General features: G+C 35.3%; 1 protein-coding gene and 1 pseudogene across 11 annotated transcripts in view; both read left to right on the forward strand.

Moving 5' to 3' along the window:
• Nucleotides 1-19829, forward strand: part of B3GALT1 (beta-1,3-galactosyltransferase 1) — a 524367-nt gene that overhangs the window by 15217 nt on the left and 489321 nt on the right. The gene's annotated exons all lie outside the window — the stretch shown is intronic.
• LOC141567911 (tubulin alpha-1B chain-like) lies at nt 11663-13192 on the forward strand (annotated as a pseudogene).

The raw sequence follows: 19829 nt of genomic DNA on the forward strand, positions 1-19829 counted from the left end.
CTCAGTATGTTTTGGGTAGGGTGCTTAAGAACAGTTCTTTAGAAGATGTGATATTTGATAAGAGACCTGAGTTAAATGAAGGAACACCCATGTGACTATCTGGGGAAGAATCCTCCAGTCAGAGGTGCTGCAGAAGGAATGAATCTGGTGTGTCAGACAACCCAAGCAAACCAGGCAACACCTAAAGCAAGTTGGTGCTACTAGAAAGAATGAGTGAGGAATAGTGGTAGGAAATAAGGTTGGAGAGGTAGCCAGGGCCCACCATTGAGCCCTTTGTAGGTTGTGTAAAGGATTATAGAGTTTGAAGTGTCAAGGGTTGAATGGTTTTGATTGAGACGATAGGGTGATGTGTTTTCTGGCTGCCGTATGTAGAATTGACAATAGAAAAAAAGAGAGCCTGCTAGAAAATGAGTTAGAGGCTATTTCTAAGAATCAGATGAGAGATATGGAGGAATGGAATAGAACTCCTCAGCTGTGTTCAACCACTTTTCAAAATTATTATCTTGTTCGCTCATGTCTCACTTTTCATTCTATATTATATAAGGATAATGGAAGAAACCAAGGTTGTGTGGACTCATTTGGGAGCAGTATTATACACTTACCATGTATGTGCATTTTATTTTTCCCGAGGCAACTTATCAATAATAAAAACATGAAAAAATTTGACTACATGAAAATTAAATGTGCTCATTAGCATTTCTATCTTCTCTTTAGATTTACTTCCTGCTACACTATTATCATTTTATATGCTTTCTCCTCCTCATTTGGTTATTGCTTACTGACCTGCATTGAGAGGAGAGACACTCTAGAGTTATACACAGAATTTTATTGTGTACATAGATTGTAAAACTTTTTAATCAGTTCCGACTCTGAGTTATAAGCGACAGAAACCCAATTCAAAATAGCTTAGGAGAATTTATTGGCTTGTATAACCGAGCAGTCCAGGGGGGAAATTCAGTGATGTCAGGATCAAAGGTTTCAACCAGTGATATGGGGGTATTCTCTAACCCTGCATGTTTGTATTCTGGCTAGCTTCTGCAAGACTTCATTCTCAGGCAATTTCTCTTTCTCTCTTTTTACCACCTCACCCTCCCTCCTTTCCCACACCCCAAACCAGCAATCTCCAAATTAAAGATGTCAGAACGTGAGTGAGGTTCTTTACTGCTAACTCTGGGAAAGGCCACAGTTTGAGTCATATAACCTAATCAATGAGACTAGGAGAGGATGGTGCTGACTCACATGTCTGTACATTTCTTTTCTGGAACTCTCTATAACGGCTGATCATGACCCAGAGGAAAGTTAATGGGGAATCAAAAAGAAATTATGTCCACTTCAGTTGACTTACTTGAAATAAATTTCAGGCTTTCTTGGAAGCTGCCACTCCATATTTTTGGGTTAACGTATGTGAGAAGAGGTAACAAAATGTACCTTATTGTTATTTGGATGAACACATGGTCCTAAATTGGATTCTGTATGGGAGGGAAAATATGCTTAAAAAATAACATTATTATTTCAATTCACAAAATAGGATATTGAGTGGAGAAATACATTAAAGTATTTTTCTTAGTTTGGGATGCTACAACGAAGTACTCTAGACGGGGTGATTTATAAACAACAGAAATGTGTTTCTCACTGTTCTGGAGGGTGGGCTTCTGAGATCAGAGTAGCAGCATGGTCAGGGTCTGGTGAGAGCTCTCTTCTAGGCTGTAGACTGTGACTTTCCACATCATGGAAAGACCTAGGTAGCTCTCTGGCTTCTTTTTGTAAGGGCACTACTCTCATTCATGAGGGCTATACCCTGATTATCTAATTACCTCCCAAAGGCTCCACCTTCAGTTGGGATCACATTGGGATTAGGGTTTCAACATATGAATAGACACAAACATTCAGCCATTGCAGTATTATAACAATGTTAAATTAACTAAAGTTGTTAACTGTCATGTGGTTATATGGGGTAATATCTTTATCTTAGAAAGTAAATACTAAATATTTTATGAGTAAAGAGTCATATATGCAACTGATTATGAAATTGGTCAGAGAAAAAGTTTATATTATACATACATAATTACATCGTATATATATTTATATGGAGATAAATACACACACACGGAGCCAAAAAAATGTATACACATTTTAAGAAAGGAAAACTGTATTAAAATTACTCTGATAGTAACCACTTTGAGTACCTCTTTTAATTGCACAAGTCAAATGTGACTTGTATTCATCTTTTGTGATCGGTATATATTAAGTATTACAATTTTATTACATTTTTTTTCCTTTCTTAAAATGTGTGCATATTACTTCTGTCTGTGTGTGTGTATGTGTGTGTGTGTGTGTGTGTGTGTGTGTATGTGTGTAATTATAGATCAAAGGGGCAAAATTTAAAAATTTTAACAGTATTTGAATTAGGGAAAGCTTGTATGGATGCTCTATGTGCTCCTTTTATTCCTACAAATTACCTTTAATTTTGAAATTATTTCCAAATGAAAAGTTAAAAAGGAAAATTAGGCCCAGCAAGACCTAAGATATTTAAATTATCAAATACGACCTGTAATACCACTAAATTTATTTATATATGTATATATATATACATATATTATATATGTAATATATACATTTATGATTTTCATTGAGATAGAAAAGCTAAATTTGAAATTTTACATAAAGGTGACATAGCTGATTTGAAAAAGAGTCATATTGAAATTATGAATTGAAAATATAATATTTGAAACTAAGAATTTTTAAATAATTTTAGAAGTAAATTAAACACAAAAGAAGAAGGTTTGACAAGCTGGACAGAAGAAACAATCATGATTGTAAGATGAAGATATAAAAGGAGGGTAAGAGAAGAAAAAGAGGGGAGAATGTACATTCATCTAATTGGAGTTCTAGAAGGACAGGCAAGATAGATGCAGAAGCAGTATTTGATGAGATAATGCCTGAAAACTTTCCAGAACTTATTAAAAATTTTAATCCAAAGATTTAAAGAATCCAAGGAGTCCCCAAAAAGTTAATTAATAAATAAGTAAATAAATAAACAAACAAACCATACTCAGACACATAACAGAAAGATATGCTCCCCTATGAAATTGCAACAACAGAAATACAAGTGGAAAAAGACAGATTTTCTTTAACAGATTAGAACAACATGCAGGGCACCAGTGGAAGCCAGAAGACAGTGAAATGTTATATTCAGTGTATTGAATGAAAATAACCTCTTATCTGTAAATTTATTCTCTGTGGAAATATTAAAACAAAAAAAGAATGGAATAAAACTAGTTTTCAGATTTAAAAAATAATGCCAAACAGAAACTGAATTTATCACCAACAAACCTGCATTAAGAGTTATTTGTGTATGAGGCAAATGATCCCACAGGTTCAGGAAACAATAAAGAGTAAAGATGATAAATGTGCAGATAAATCAAAATGAAATTTGGCTTTATAAAATATTAATGACAATGAATAAATTGAACTGAAAGAACTAAAATATATAACAAAAAAATTACATGAGTTAAGGGGAAATTAAATGAAGTTAAATTGTGGGGTTTTTTTGGTCCTTGAATTGTCTGAGGAGAGATATACTGCTTTTTAAGTTGGAGAATCTAAATAAGGTGAACTCACAAAAAGTGAAAATAGAATGGTGGTTGCCAAGGGTTTGGGGTATGGGGGAAATGGGAAGATCTTGATTAAAAGGTACAAACTTTCAGTTATAATATGAAGTTCTGGGGATGTAATGTACAGTATGGTGACTATAGTTAATAATAATAATAATATATAATATATAACTATAATAATAATATATACATAACTCAATTTATGTAAATTTTTTAAAAATAATCCGTTCACCCATTTCATCCACCCCACCTCTGGCAACCATCAGTCTGTTCTCTGTATTTATGAGCTTAGCTTTTTTGGTTTTTGTATTTTATGTTACACATACAAGAGCAGTCATATGGTATTTGTCTTTCTCTATTTGACTTATTTAATTTAGCATAATGCCCTTGAGCTCTAGCCATGCTGTTGCAAATGGCAAAATTTCATTTTTTTTTATGGCTGCATAATGTGAATAATATTCTGTTGTGTAGCTAGATGGATGGATGGATAGATAGATATCACAATTTCTTTATCCATTCATCCACCTATGGATACTTACGTAGGTGGTTTCCATATCTTGCCTATTGTAGGTAATACTTTAGTGAACATGGGGTACATATCTTTCTGAGTTAGTATTTTTGTTTTCTTTGGATAAATACCCTAAGGTAGAATTGCTGGATCATATGGTAGTTCTATTTTTATTTTTCTGAGGAACCTCCATACTGTAATCCAGAGTGGCTGCACCAATTTACATTCCCCCCTAATAGTGCACAAGGGTTCCCTTTTCTCCACATCCTCACCAATACTTGTTATTTCTTGTTATTTTGGATAATAGCCATTCAAATAGGTGTGAGGTGATATCTCATTGTGGTTTCAATTTGCATTTCCCTGATGATTAATTATATTAAGCATCTTTTTATGTACCTGTTGGCCATCTGTATGTCTTCTTTGGGAAAATGTCTATTCAGATCCTTTGTCCATTTTTTAAATAGGATTGTTCATTTTTTGCTGTGTGCATTTTATGAGTTATTTATATATTTTGGATATTAATTCTCAGAAATAATGATTTGCAAGTATTTTCTCCCAATCAGGAGGTTGCCTTTTCATTTTTTTGTTGATTTCCTTTGCTATGCTGAAGGATTGTTTTCTTTTTAATTAAAGTATAATTGACATACAATATTATATTAGGTTCAGGTGTACAACATAGCGGTTTGACATTTATATACTTTATTATGTGATCACCATGCACCATGATGTTTAATAACCATCTGTCACCACACAAAGTTATTATGATATTATTGACTCTATTCCCTATGCTGTACATTATATCTACATGACTTATTAATTTTACAACTGAAATCAACTGAAGTCTGTACCACTTATTCCCCTTTACCTTTGTCACTTCCCCATCCTTACTTCTCTGGCTTATTTTACTTAGCATAACATCCTCTGGTTATATCCATGTTATTTATTGCAAATGGTAAGATTTCATTCTTTTTTATTGTGGACTAATAGTCCATATTGTGTGTGTGTGTGTGTGTGTGTGTGTGTGTGTGTGTCTGTGTTTGTGTGTGTATGTATAGCATTTTTTAATCCATTCATCTATGAATGGACACCTAGGTTGCTTCCATATTTTGGCTATTGCAAATAATGCTTCAGTGAACATAGGAGTGCATATATCTTTCCAAATTAGTGTTTTTGTTTTCCTTGGATAAATACTCAGAAGTGGAATTGCAAGGTTGTATTGTAGTTCCAGTTTTAATTTTTTGTTTGATGAAATCCCACTTGTTTATTTTTGCTTTTGTTGCTTTTGTTTTTGATATCAGATTTTAAAAAGTCATTGACAAGACCAAGGAACTTATTGCTGGTTTTTTTTTCTAGGAGTTTTATGGTTTTATGTCTTACGTTCAAGTCTTTAATCCATTTTGAGTTAATTTTTGTGTGTTGTGTAAGTAGTGTTCCAGTTTCATTCTTTTGCATCTGACTGTCCAATTTTCCTAACGCAATGATTGAAAAGACTGTCCTTTTTCCATTGTATGTTCTTGGTTCTTTTGTTGTCATAAATTAATTGATCATATATGCATGGGTTTATTTCTGGGCTCTGTATTATGTTCCATTAATCTATGTGTCTGGTTTTATGCCAATACCATACTATTTTGATTAGTATAGCTTTGTAATATAGTTGGATATCAGGGAGCCTGAAGCCTCCAGCTTTATTCTTCATTCTCAAGATTGTTTTTGGCTGTTTGGGGTCTTTTGTGTTCCGTTCAAAATGTAGGATAATTTATTCTGTTCTGGTGAAAAATGGCTTTGGAATTTTGATATGGGTTACATTGAATCTGTTTATTGCTTTGGGTAGTATGGACATTTAAACAATATCATTTCTTCCAATCCATACCATTAAATTTTTATTTTTCCATTCATTTGTGTCTTCTTTCAATAATGTCTTACAGTTTTCAATATACAGGTTTTTCACCTTCTTGGTGAAATTTATTCTTAGATATTTTATTCTTTTTGATGTAATTAAAAATGTTTTTTTTTTTAATTTCTCTCTTTCATAGTTCCTTATTAGTGTATAGAAATGCAACAGATTTTTGTGTGTTGTTATTGTACCCTGCAACTTTACTGAATTCATTCATTATAATGAATGAGTTCTGGGAATGTAATGTACAGTATGGTGACTATAGTTAACAGTCCTATTTATATACTTGAAAGTTGCTGAGAGAGTATATTTTAAATGTTCTCACCATACACATACCAAAAATGATAATTATGTGAGTTGATGGAGGTATTAACTATAACACTAATTATGGTAATTATTTTGCAGTATACAGATGTGTAAAATCATCTTAAATTTACACAAGGGTATATGTCAATTATACCCCAAAAAAGCTGGAAAAAATTTATTTGTGATAAAACATTAGATTTTATTCACATAATATACCTAAATAGGTTAGTTTAAAAATAGTGCAAACAATAGACCTAAAAAATGTACCATTTAACTGTAACTACAGTTCTACTATAGTTTTAGTTTATTTGTCTGTGAATTTTATTTTCTTTCTCCCTCACTTCCTCCAAGTATATGCAAATGCATTAAGCAACGTCCCAATATAATGATCTGGTAGAGTAATTAACGTGCTCAATGCTGCAATATCTTGGATTTATCATGGCCTGATTTTCTTCTTCATTCGTGGAAAAGCCAGGAAACCATTACTTTTGACATTTCTGTGGTGATCTTACTAAACTAACTCTCCCTTCAGAATAATTTAGAATACATTTTTGCCTACCTGTTTTCTACTTTTTACAGAGAAAGGCATAGGGCATATGTTGAAGTCCTCATCTCAACCCCTAAACCACCTTTTAGTAACTGACTTAGCTTAATTTAAATAATTTTACCTAAAAGATTGACGGACTCTTCCTGACTATGACCAACATGTTAATGGATTTAATTTAACTTTTTAATTTAAGCATAAGTAGATGCCTGCATATAGAAAGATTAAGGGTATTTTTAAGATCTGAATCCAGGTTGGATCTCCCAATCCAAAAGAACTCTTAAGGACTCTGGTCTTTTGATAACTCTAGTGTAAGAGGCCAGATAAAATTCCCCTCCCATGTGAAGCATTCAGTTTGTTTGCTCACCTGGTTAAGGCAGAAAGAGAAAACAGTTCTCTGCTTAGCCCATTTGGATTCTGTCATTTGGAATTTTTTTATTTGGGTCTGTCTCTTTGTGGAAGGTGGTTTCTAGTCCTATTTCTGTCAATCAATAATTGAGAAAATAATTGATTTACTAATAATTATCACACTGACAATTGAAATAACTATGCATCTAATGAATGCACAGAAAGTTAGTCTACCTAGCAAAAAATATCCTTTCTTTGCAGACTTGTCAAAGCCCAGGTCACCTGTAGTCACTCAGACTTTCTTCATCATTATTTCTCTTTGCCAGGGAAAAGTGCCCTTATGTCTTTCGATTGCATTTCTTAAGACCTGAAGTGTGTTCTCATACACCCATTAAGAGTAACATGGCTTTTTCATTAAGTTAAAGTCCTTAGTGAGATCATTTCCTATTATGAGCACACTGACTAGGAGATCGGAGGGTCATAAGCCTTCACAAAAAATATGTTGTAGACAATATTAGCCAGATGTGATTTTGAACTGAACTTAGCAGTGGACATTTTAAAATACTCCCTACTCATGTATATATACATGTTGCTTGGCATTGGTTTCCAGATTTAAAATGTGGAAGAAAAATTTTTTTTGAAAAGAAGTTTGGGGAAAATTGGCTTAGATGCTGAGGAATCTAAGAGTTCCTTGGGAGGAGAGAGAAAATTGCTCAAATGACATCTTTGCCCTATAATAATATATCCTGGCTTCCTACCAGCACCAGACTCAGTATGTCACCGTGACTGAGCAAAAACAATTTTATTTTTAATTGTGTGAACATCATAAGCTAATTGGTATATTGCCAATGTGTTCTTTGATAAGTATGGATGTTCACTGACTCCTCCAATGAAGACAAGATTTGTGCCAAGAGTTGATGTGTCACTTGTGGTTACCAAATTAATTGTTTGTGTGGAATCAAATTATAGGTTTACTTTGTTGATTTTTATATGCGAAAATATTTTAATCTAGTAGTGATTTATTTATACTTTTAAATTGTCATTTTTACTAGGAATCCATATTTTATCTTGGTTTGCATGCAAATAGGACACATTTTTATATGGACACACTTTTTTTTTTTAGTATGATAATGCTGGTACCTTGGGCTGCTGAAATGTTTTGCTACATTTATAATGACTAAATTAATGCTTCTATTTTGTATTTTAAAGCCCTTCAAGATTCTGGACCTCCCCTTTCTCACAAATAAAGGTCATAAGAGATATTTTATATAAATTATATGACTATATAACCTCATATCTTAATAAAAGTCTTATATTTATATAAGTAGGTTGTTATTATTGACTGTCCATTTCTAATTAGAGAGCTGTTTCATGACTCAATTCAGTGTGCCTGTTGCATGGCAAAATATCTCCAGGATAGGAATATTAATAAATTATATCTCTTAAACATTATTAAAATAAATCATGCATATTTAGTAAGAACTGTTATAGTGATGTATATCCATTGATTTTTGAAACTTAATTGAACTATTAGTTCAAGGCTTTACTGTGTTTCCCAGAAAATAAGACCTAGCCAGACCATCAGCTCTAATGCATCTTTTGTAGCAAAAATTAATATAAGACCAGGTCTTGGTCTTATATTATAGTAAAATAAGACTGAGTCTTATATTTATTTTTGCTCCAAAAGACGCATTACAGCTGACGGTCCGGCTAGGTCTTATTCTTGGGGAAACACAATACTAATGAAAAAGCTTTAAAAATGAAATGCTTGTTCTGTATAATAAAAGCCAGAAAATAATAATCCATTATTTTTGTTCCATATGAACCCATATTTAAAATCCCCATTTAACATCATAGAAGTATAAATCCAACTACTATGAAGAGGTTCCTAGAATAGTTGCTAATCTAGATACAAACCGAAGTTAGAATTTTTTTCTTTGTTGTGTTTATATGTCTGCAGGAAACACCAAACTTTTTCAGTCTTGGTGGGATTCTTTCGGAGTACATTACTCAGTGGCCTGTGGCATGATATTTGGTTTTCTGTGACAAAGGGAGAATGAGTAATAGCAGCTACCACTAACTTCATCATCCCCTACCTTCTATTTATTTTTCTTTATGGGCTTGCAGGGAGATCTTGACGGTTTGTCATATTTTCTACCTGGAAAAATGGAGGGGAAGTGGCACCTTACCTAGCTCAGAAAAGTTTTATGAGATTAAAATGAGATTTTTGTATCTCGAAAGCTTACACTGATATAATGCTTTGTAATTACTATGAAATTCAAAATGTCTTTCCTCCCCCCTTTTTCCTTCTGTTGCTAAACATAATCTAATTTTTGCTCCGTAACTTGAGCAGAATTACTGGTCCCTGCAGACCTGATTTCACAGCCTTCCTGTTTACTTCTAAGGCAACAGGTTTACGCTGATCTTTTGAAAATGTAATGATAGTTTTGTTTCCACACAGGTAGAGAAGATGTACCATAGACTTAACATGATAAAATGTATTTTGATGCTTTTCTATCTGCCATATCATATTTTAATATGGTATCTGTTATATCATACTTTAAATATTTGATCTATTAAAAAATGTACGTGTTTTTCAATACCTAGTCCTTCACATATTTACATAACTCCCCATAGCATGAGAAATATAAAACAATTGACCAGGATTTTCTTTCACATTTAATCAGGCCTTGAAAATAAAAACAATAAAATTCTGCTGAATTTCTAGCTCAATTGTGCTTTTACCAAGATTATGAGAACTGACAGAGATAGATGGAAGGGTGGGAGAGCTAGCTATTTGGTCCAAAAGATGCCATACCAACCTCTTTAGAACTTTTTTATTTCCTGGGAGGAAATGGTAAAGAATGCTTTATGCACACCTAAAATATGAAAATGCATGTGTAACAAGAATAACAAAAACTAAATGAGGATGGGCATTTCATTCACAAAAACTTTTCCCCTAAGATTCTTGCATAGCTCAGTGCTTCCTGACCCGTAATAGGCAATGGAAAAATAATTATTGCATATAAGACAGTCCTGCTATTATCACTTAAAGTACGACTTAAAATATTTTGACATAACATTTGCTATGTAAAGAAGAGTAGTATCTGACCTTTATTTTATTTCTGCCTATTAGTCACTCAGCATGACCATACTGGCACGTGTCCTTACTGCAAGTTTTGTCTCTCTCCAACTGATGCTTCCAAACCCTGTGCAGGGCAGGTTGGACATGCCCAGGGGTTATTGACCCCAGGAAAACATCCTTAGCTAATAACCTATTAAAGTTGGAGGTAAATAATAATATCTATGCTCATTGCTCCCTAGGTAGAACAAATCTGAGTTATAGTCTATGTTGTCTCCCAGCATTCCCTCGCAAGACAGTTGCCTAAAGTAGTAACCCAGTCACAGACACACCCTTTATTGGCTTACAGCCTTCTTTATCTCACTTCTGCGTTCCCTTATTGGTGCTTTCTGAGTACAGCTCCCAAATAAACTATTTGCTCTCAAAGCCTCCTTACGAGGTCTGATTCTGGGGGAATCCAAACTAACATAAGCGCCATCCACAAAATTCTGAGGACACTAATAAGGGAAAAATCATAGCACAGATACTAAAGGGATACACTAGTCAGATTTTCTTTTATCAATTTTCATTTGGTGTCAATCCTCTGAGACTTGGTAATGTAACTAGTCCATTTTCCTAGACCACAGGATTGAGTGGGGTGGATATTTTAGGATGAGAGGAATAAACAAATAGAACAGCTCCAATTATTTCACTGTGAAGCGCTATAGACATTTAGAAGGCTACATAAATAGTGTGTGTGTGTGTGTGTGTGTGTGTGTGTGTGTGTGTGTGTGTATGTGTGTGTGCGTGTCAGAAAATGGACTGAAACACCTGGGCTGTTCCAGCATTGATCCAAACATAAATGACCATTGCGGACAACATTAGAGTGTCCAGATAATCAGCTCAGCTACCTGGGATGGCAGTCAAACAGACAAAGGAATGGACAAGTCAGCTTTAAAGGGAAGGATGTGCTAATAGGACTCAGCCTGCCTCCAGTTCCTCCAGGAGTGAGGGCAAAAGCCAGGGTGATTTCAACTCTTTCAACATGGTACAGTCACATTGTTCCTGGGGGTGATTTGAGAACACATTTAAAAGCATGTGAACCTTCTAAGCACCAAACCAAGAGGGTCTGTGCACTTCTTACAACCTTAGTTAAGAAGCCTACCCTTGTATTTGAATTTCAAACCAAAGCCTTTTATGTTATCCTGGAATAACATCATCACAATATTAGGTGTATATATTTCATATTTGCAATCTAGTATGTATAGGAATTCCTTTAAAACATCAAAAGTCAGAGTGTGTTACTTACCTTGACTCTTAGCTTGTCAGGGACGGTAACCAGTGTCCGTTGTCTACTTCTGTTACCTGCGCCTGCTAACCCGTAGACATGCGTGAATGCATCTCCATCTACGTTGGCCAGGCTGGTGTCCAGATCAGCAATGTCTGCTGGGAGCTCTTGCCTGGAACATGGCATCCAGCCCAATGGCCAGATGCCAAGTGACAAGACCATTGGAGGAGGAGATGACTCCTTCAACACCTTCTTGAGTGAGACAGACGCTGGCAAGCCTGTGCCCAAGGCAGTGTTTGTAGACCTGGAACCCACAGTCATTGATGAAGTTTGCACTGGCACCTACTGCCAGCTCTTCCACCCCGAGCAGCTCATCACAGGCAAGGAAGATGCTGCCAATAACTATGCCCAGGGGCATTACACCATTGGCAAGGAGATCATTGACCTTGTTTGTCTTGCACCAAATTCGGAAGCTGGCTGACCAGTGCACAGGTCTTCAGGGCTTCCTGGTTTTCCACAACTTTGGCGGGGGAACTGCTTCTGGGTTCACCTCCCTGCTGATGGAATGTCTCTCTGTGGATTATGGCAAGAAGTCCAAGCTGTAGTTCTCCATTTACCCAGCCCCCAGGTTTCCACAGCTGCAGTTGAGCCTTACAACTCCATCCTCACCACCCATACTACCCTGGAGCACTGATTGTGCCTTCATGGTTGACAATGAAACCATCTACAACATCTGTCATAGAAACCTTGACATTGAGTGCCCAACCTACACTAACCTTAACCACCTTATTAGCTAGATTGTGTCCTCTATTACTGCTTCCCTCAGATTTGATGGAGCCCTGAATGTTGACCTGACCGAATTCCAAATCAACCTGAAATTCACATGCACTTCCCTCTGGCCACATATGCCCCTGTCATCTCTACTGAGAAAGTTTACCATGAGCAGCTTTCTGTAGCAGAGATCGCCAATGCGTGCTTTGAGCCAGCCAACCAGATGGTGAAATGTGACCCTCGCCATGGTAAACACATGGCTTGCTGCCTGTTTTATCATTGTGACGTGGTTCCCAAAGATGTCAATGCCACCATTGCCACCATCAAGACCAAGCGCAGCATCCAGTTTGTGGACTGGTGCCCCACTGGCTTCAAAGTTGGCATTAATTACCAGCCTCCTACTGTGGTACCTAATGGAGACCTGGCCAAAATATAGCGAGCTGTGTGTGTGCTGAGCATCACAACAGCTATTGATGAGGCCTGGGCACGCATGGACCACAAGTTTGACCTGATGTATGCCAAGCGTGCCTTTGTTCACTAGTACGTGGGTGAGGGCATGGAAGAAGGAGAGTTTTCTGAGGCCCGTGAGGACATGGCTGCCCTTGAGAAGGATTATAAGGAGGTTGGTGTCGATTCTGTTGAAGGAGACGGTGAAGAAGAAGGAGCGGAATACCAATTACCATTCCTTTTAGCCCCGCAACAGGTCATACTCGGAACTTCAGCTTCAAGCTGACAGGCATTAAAGCCTTCTGGATAGATTGTCTTTGCTTTTACCTGTGATCATGTCTGTCTTTTTAATGTGTGCCTACTAGATTTTTCCCCTCATGTCTCAAAGTAAAGGCATTGAGGAAAAAAGAAAGTCAGATAATTAAGGATAACTTTCGTCACAGCAATGACAGTAAAATATATCAATGCATCTTACGATGTTTTTGCAAAAGGTTGGTTGCTGCTTCTTACACATGAAGAAATGATAAGATTTTTTTTCCCTAAGCAAAGTGCATAAGTTAAATCCTGAGATGATTTCATTTGAAAAATGGGAAAATTTATATCAGAATTCCCACAAGGTGAGTTTTCACATTGCAAATAGTCTCAATTCCAACATAAAGACCAAAAATGCATTATTGGAAGCAGAATAAAACTGGCTAAAAGTTTTGTGAGGATACTCATCACTAGTTGATCAGTAGTTCTATCCGATACCAAAATTATTACACTATGTATTTGATTTGTTTGCAACTTTAATATTCTGATACTTACATTAAGAAAAAAATACAGCTGCAACTCAAATAGTAGCAGACGTTTGTACAAGTTTCATTCCCTAAGCAAATCTAGATATAAAATAGGATTTTCTTCTTATTGTTTTTGAGACAAATGAATGAGTCATTCACTGTTGGTTCCACTCTCCAAATTGGTCCTTATCCTATTCAATTTATGTTTAGGAGGGGTGAAAAAAAATCCAATTTACGTTTTTGCAGCGATTTTCTATAGAAGATAGGTATTTTTTAAAAATATTCGTTAAGATTTCATAATTATTTAAGTTTAATATTTGTTAATCTTAATTATCCAATTTGGGTTCAGAAATGTAAGCCAACTGTAGTCCTTGGCCAAGGAGAGGAAACAAATTCCTTCTCCTACCTCCTGGATTCCCTGAGGTGCCTGGGCTTTCCGCCAGCCTCCCTGGGAGACATGCTCAGCTGCCCTGGCCTGCAGACTCCTGTCTGCATGGAAGCTGAGGAAAGTCTCTCTGACAGGCTGAAAATCAGCCGCAGAAAGCCAGCTGCAAACAGGACAGCGGGGTCCCTGGGAAGCTGCGAGGCTCTAGCCTGTTGGAGCCTGCAGGATGCCATTTCCTGTCAGGAACACATTTCTTTCTTTCTTTCTTTCTTTCTTTCTTTCTTTCTTTCTTTCTTTCTTTCTTTCTTTCTTTCTTTCTTTCTTTCTTTCTTTCTTTCTTTCTTTCTTTCTTTCTTTCCTTCTTTCCTTCCTTCCTTCCTTCTTTCTTTCTTTCTTTCTTTCTTTCTTTCTTTCTTTCTTTCTTTCTTTCTTTCTTTCTTTCTTTCTTTCCCTCCCTCCCTCCCTCCCTCCCTCCCTCCCTCCCTCCCTCCCTCCCTCCCTTCCTTTTGTTTTTTTGTCACTTGGCTCTCAAAGGAGCTTGAGCCACTTCTTATAGCTGTGAGGAAGAAGGATGACTTCCAGAGCTGCCTTAGGTGGGTCAAACAGGCATTAGAGAATTCAGCATTAAATGCCATTGCCTTGTTCTGTGATGGGTTTTAGGGTTCTTTGTGAGGAATAATAATGGTTAGGGCAAACTGAAAATTGACCTTCTTTTGCTCATGTTGTCTGTTTGGAGAATATTAGAGGGAAGCTGTCATTAATCCCCATGCCCTTGATCTCATTTCTACAATAGGCAGGTCTGCATGCAAACATTTCTAAAGTCTTCTGACCTAATGGTCTGGACATGGTACTCATGCACAAATGTAGCAAAAGCTTGAAATGGTTTTCAGTGATTAAATACCCATGCAAAGATACAAGTGATGATAATGTTTCTATAAACAGTGTCCACTGTAATTAAAAAATAGAAGAGCACAGAGAATCTCTATAAGCCATACATTGAACTTTCTAAGAATCCTCTTACAAGAATAATACCACTAGCCTAATAACTTTTTGACATGAAGGACAAAAAAAAAAACACAAAAAAAAAACCATATTCTCCTTAGTTGGAACTCAAATGAAACTTATCTCCTTATCATTTGAAGGAGGGGCATAAAGAAACATAATACATACAAGGTTTGTAATCCCTCAGATATAGGTACTTTGTCATACACAAAAAGTCTTTTAATGATTAATGATACTGGCTTATGCCACCGAGTGTTTACTATGTGCCAAAGCCATATGCTCACCCTTTGTTATAGTCACCATCGGATCCCAACAGGCTATAGTGTGGATGCATTAGATCCATTTTCAGATGAAAACATTGTGGCTCAATAGTAAGTGACTTCGTTACTTACATGCCTTAGGTTTCATACTTTGCACCCAAATCTGTGAGAATCCTGTGTTGGCATGATTAATTACTGTCTTATGTTGCTTGTCTTCTCCTTTTTTTTTTTTTTTTTTAAAAAGGTGTACAACATGATTTAATATATGTATACATTGTGAAATGATTACCATTATCAAGTTAATTAACACATCCTTCACTTCACATTGAGACCATGTTTTTTGTGTGTGATGAGAACATTTAAGACCTATGAAATTTGAGTTATACAATACGGTGTTATTAACTATAGTGACCATGCTGTACATTAGATCCCCAGAGCTTATTCATCTTATAACAAAAAGATTATACCCTTTGGATTGTCTTATTTTTGAAGCACAGTAATACCTGCCTTATCCAGTTAGGTTGAAGAGTGTTCTGATATTATGAATGGTTTAAGTGTTTTTTAATTTATACAATTCATATCTTGGGCTATGTTTAAAGACAGTCTATTGTCCTCTAGATCTAGGCTTCACACTTTCCACTATTATTTCTTTGTTCTTCCTTCCCCTAATGCATTTGAGCATAAAAACATTTTCAAAACACTTTAAGTAATGTTTTCTGTATAGATTATAAACTGATGTTATTTGGCTATATTTTTAGAAAACAGCATATTTTTTTAAAAAAATCAGTTGAAAACATTTAAATGGAAAAATGAGAATCAAGCAATTCAGGAAGGGGCATTATACCTGTGTAATGACTCTTGAAGAATAGCATTCACCGAAGGTTTGCTTTATACATTAAAATGAAGATTTATAACTTTAGATCCATCAATCACCATAAAACATAATCCTTATTTTCAAATATCTTAAACAAAACATAAAGTCACATCTTTTTAATGAATTTTGTTAATTGGGGCAGAAACAAAATCATTACAAAGATGGAAAAGAAAAATGAACCCAGGTCGAAAAGTTAGTATGCATTAAAAATACAGAAAAAGCTAAAATATAAGAATAAAATTAAGCCAAGACCTTCATATTACTTTTTTTAAGGGGAAAAAAAAAAGACTGCTTTTTTGCAGCAGTTTTAAGTTTACAACAAAATTAAGAGGATAGTAAAGAAATTTCCCATATACCCTCTGTGCCTACACATAAGCAGCCTCCCCCATTATCAACATTATTCACCCAAACTATGTATTTTTACCCAAGATGAACATGCACTGACACATTATAATCATCCAAAGCCTATACTTTACACCACTCTTGGTGGTGTACATTCTATGGGTTTGGGCAAATGTATAATGGCATGTATTTATCATTATAATATCATACCGAATATTTTCACTGCCCTAAAAATCCTCTGTGCTCTGCCTATTCATCTCTTATCACCTCCTACCCCCAACCCCACAACCACTGATCTTTTTACTGTCTTCATGGGTCTACCTTTCCCAGAATGGCATACAGTTGATGGCATACAGTTGAAACACACAATATGTAGCTTTTTTCATATGGGCTTCTTTCACTTAGTAACATGCATTTAAGGTTCCTCCATGTCTTTTCGTGGCTTGACAGCTCATTTCTTTTTAGCGCTGAATAATATTCCATTGTCTGGATGTACCACAGTTTATCCATTCACTTACTAAAGAACATCTTGGTTTGCTTCAATTTTTTGGCAATTATGAATAAAGTTGCTATAAATATCCATGTGCACGTTTTTGTGTGGACATAAATTTTCAGCTCCTTTTGGTAAATACCAAGGAATGTGATTGCTTGCTGGATCATATGGTAAGAGTATGTTTGGTTTTGTACAAAACTGCCAAGCTGTTTTCCAAAGTGGCTGTACTATTTTGCATTCCCATCAACAAGGAATGAGAGTTCCTGTTGCTCCACATCCATGCTGGCATTTGATGTCAGTGTTCTGGATTTTGGCCATGCTAATAGGTGTGTAGTGGTATCTCATTTTAATTTGCATTTTCCTGATGGCATATGATGTGGAGCATCTGTTCAGATGCTTATTTGCCATCTGTGTATCTTAGGTGAGATGTCTGTTAAGGACTTTGGCCCAATTTTTTAAGGGGTTGTTTATTTTCTTATTGTTGAATTGTAAGAGTATTCTGTATATTTGGGATAACTATCCTTTATTAGATGTGTCTTCTGCAAATATTTCTCCCAGTCTGTGGCTTGTCTTCTGATTTACTTGATCATACTTTTTTTTCTTTCCAACTTTATCGAGATATAATTGACATACAATATTGTATAACTTAAAGGTGTTCAACAGGTTTATGTGATACTCTTATTTATTGCAATGATTATCACCAGAATGTTAGCTAACACCTCCATCATATGCATAATTACAACTATTTTTCTGTGGTGAGATCATTTAAGATCTATTCTTGTAGCAAATCTCAAGTGTATAGCACAGTGTTGTTATCTGTAATCACAATGCTGTGCATCAGAACTTAACCTTCTAACCAGAAGTCTGTACTCTTTGACTAATGTCTCCCCATTTTCCCACCCCCAGCCCCTGGTAACCATTCTACTTGCTGTTTTTATGAGTTCAGCTGTTTTGAATCCCACATATAAGTCAGATCATACATATTTGTCTTTCTCTGACTTATGCTATGTAGCATAATGTCCTCAGTGACCATCCATATTATCACAAATGCCAGGGTTTTATTCTTCTCATAGCTGAATAATATTCCATCATATAAAAATACCACATCTTTATCCTTTCATCCATTGACGGGCAATTAGGTTGTTTTAATATCTTGACTATTGTGGATAATGCTGCAGTAAACATGAAAGTGCAGATACCTTTTTGATATCCTGTTTTTATTCCTTTTGTATATATATCCAGAAATGGAATTGCTGGATCATATGGCAGGTCTACTTTTAATTTTTTGAGGAACCTCCATACTGTTTTCCATAGTGGATGTACCAATTTACATTCACATCAATAGTGCACAGGGTTCCCTTTTGTCTACATTCTTACTAACTATTGTTATCCTTTGTCTTTTTTATGATAGCTATTCTGACAAGTGTGAGAGGATATCTCATTGTGGTTTTGATTTGCATTTCCCTGATGATTAGTGATATTAAGCATCTTTTCATGTACCTGTTGGCCATCTGTATGTCTTCTTTGGAAAAATGTATGTTCAGTCCCTCTGCCCATTTTAAAATCAGATTGTTTGGTTTTTATTATTGATTTGTATGAGTGCTTTATATGTTTTGAATATTAACCCTTTATCAAATATATAGTTTGCAAATATTTTCTTTCTGTAGGTTGCCTTTTCATATTTTTGATTGTTTCGTTCGCTGTGCAGAAGCTTTTAAATTGAATGTAGTCCCATCTATTGATTTTTGCCTTTGTTATTTGTGCTTTTGTTGTCATATCCAAAAAATTGTTGGCAAGGCCTACGTCGAAGAGTTTTTTCCCTATTCTTTCTCTTAGGAATTTTATGTGTTTTAGACTCTGATTTAAATCACTAATCCATTTGACTGGTATAAGATAACGTCAAATTTTATTTTTCTGCATGTGCTTATCCAGTTTTCCCAACATCTTTTATGGAAGAGACTATCCATTCCTCATTCAATATCATGGGTTCCTTTGTCAAATATTAGTTGATAGTATATGCGGGGGGTTATTTCTGGGTTCTTCATTCTGTTTTATCGGTCTATATGTCTGTGTTTATGACAGTACCAAACTGTTGCGATCACTATAGGCTTTATGATGTAGTTTGAAATCAGAAAGTGTGGTAACTCCAACTTTGCTTTTCCTTCTCAAGATTGCTTTAGCTTTTTAGGGCTGTGGTTCCATACACATTTTAGGATTTTTTTTTTTCCTGTTTCTGATGCCATTGGAATATGGTAGGGATTACTTTTAATCTATAGATGACTTCAGGGAGTGTGGACATTTTAACAATATTGATTCTTCCAGTCCATTAACATGGGGAATCTTTCCATTTGTATCTACTTCAGTTTCTTTGACTCGAGTATTACAGGTTTCAGTGTACTGATCTTTTGCCTCCTTGTTTAAATTTATCCCTCAGTATCTCATTGTTTTTAATGCATTCTTTTTAAATGTGGAATATTTTGTGTTAACATATGACAATATGACACTTGAAATCTGTTAAATATATTATAATCACAAAGTTAAAAAAAGAAAACTAAAGAAGGATATTTATTGAAGTGAAATGAATAAATAATGAAAAATTAGTTTTTATAAACCTGTTAGAGAAAATAAATTTCTGAGCATTTCATTTATACAGAACATAGTCTTTTAAAAAAAATGTTACAATATATATAAAGTGATTGGTTTTAGCATACTGACTATTAATTATCTTAAACCATCAAACTAAATATTTACTATACATGATATCTATTTGTCTCTTACAGCACCTCCTTAGGCAGCATTGAATTCCACCTCCCTACAGTTCTCAGCTTCTAACATCTCCTGTCAATGTGCAGAGAAAATCAAAGTCAGGAATGGAGGATCACCTCAATATCCAAACACCACAACTAATAAAAC

This window comes from Rhinolophus sinicus, chromosome 17, assembly GCF_057876585.1.
Source record: "Rhinolophus sinicus isolate RSI-liver-muscle chromosome 17, RSI-T2T, whole genome shotgun sequence".
NCBI lineage: Eukaryota > Metazoa > Chordata > Mammalia > Chiroptera > Rhinolophidae > Rhinolophus > Rhinolophus sinicus.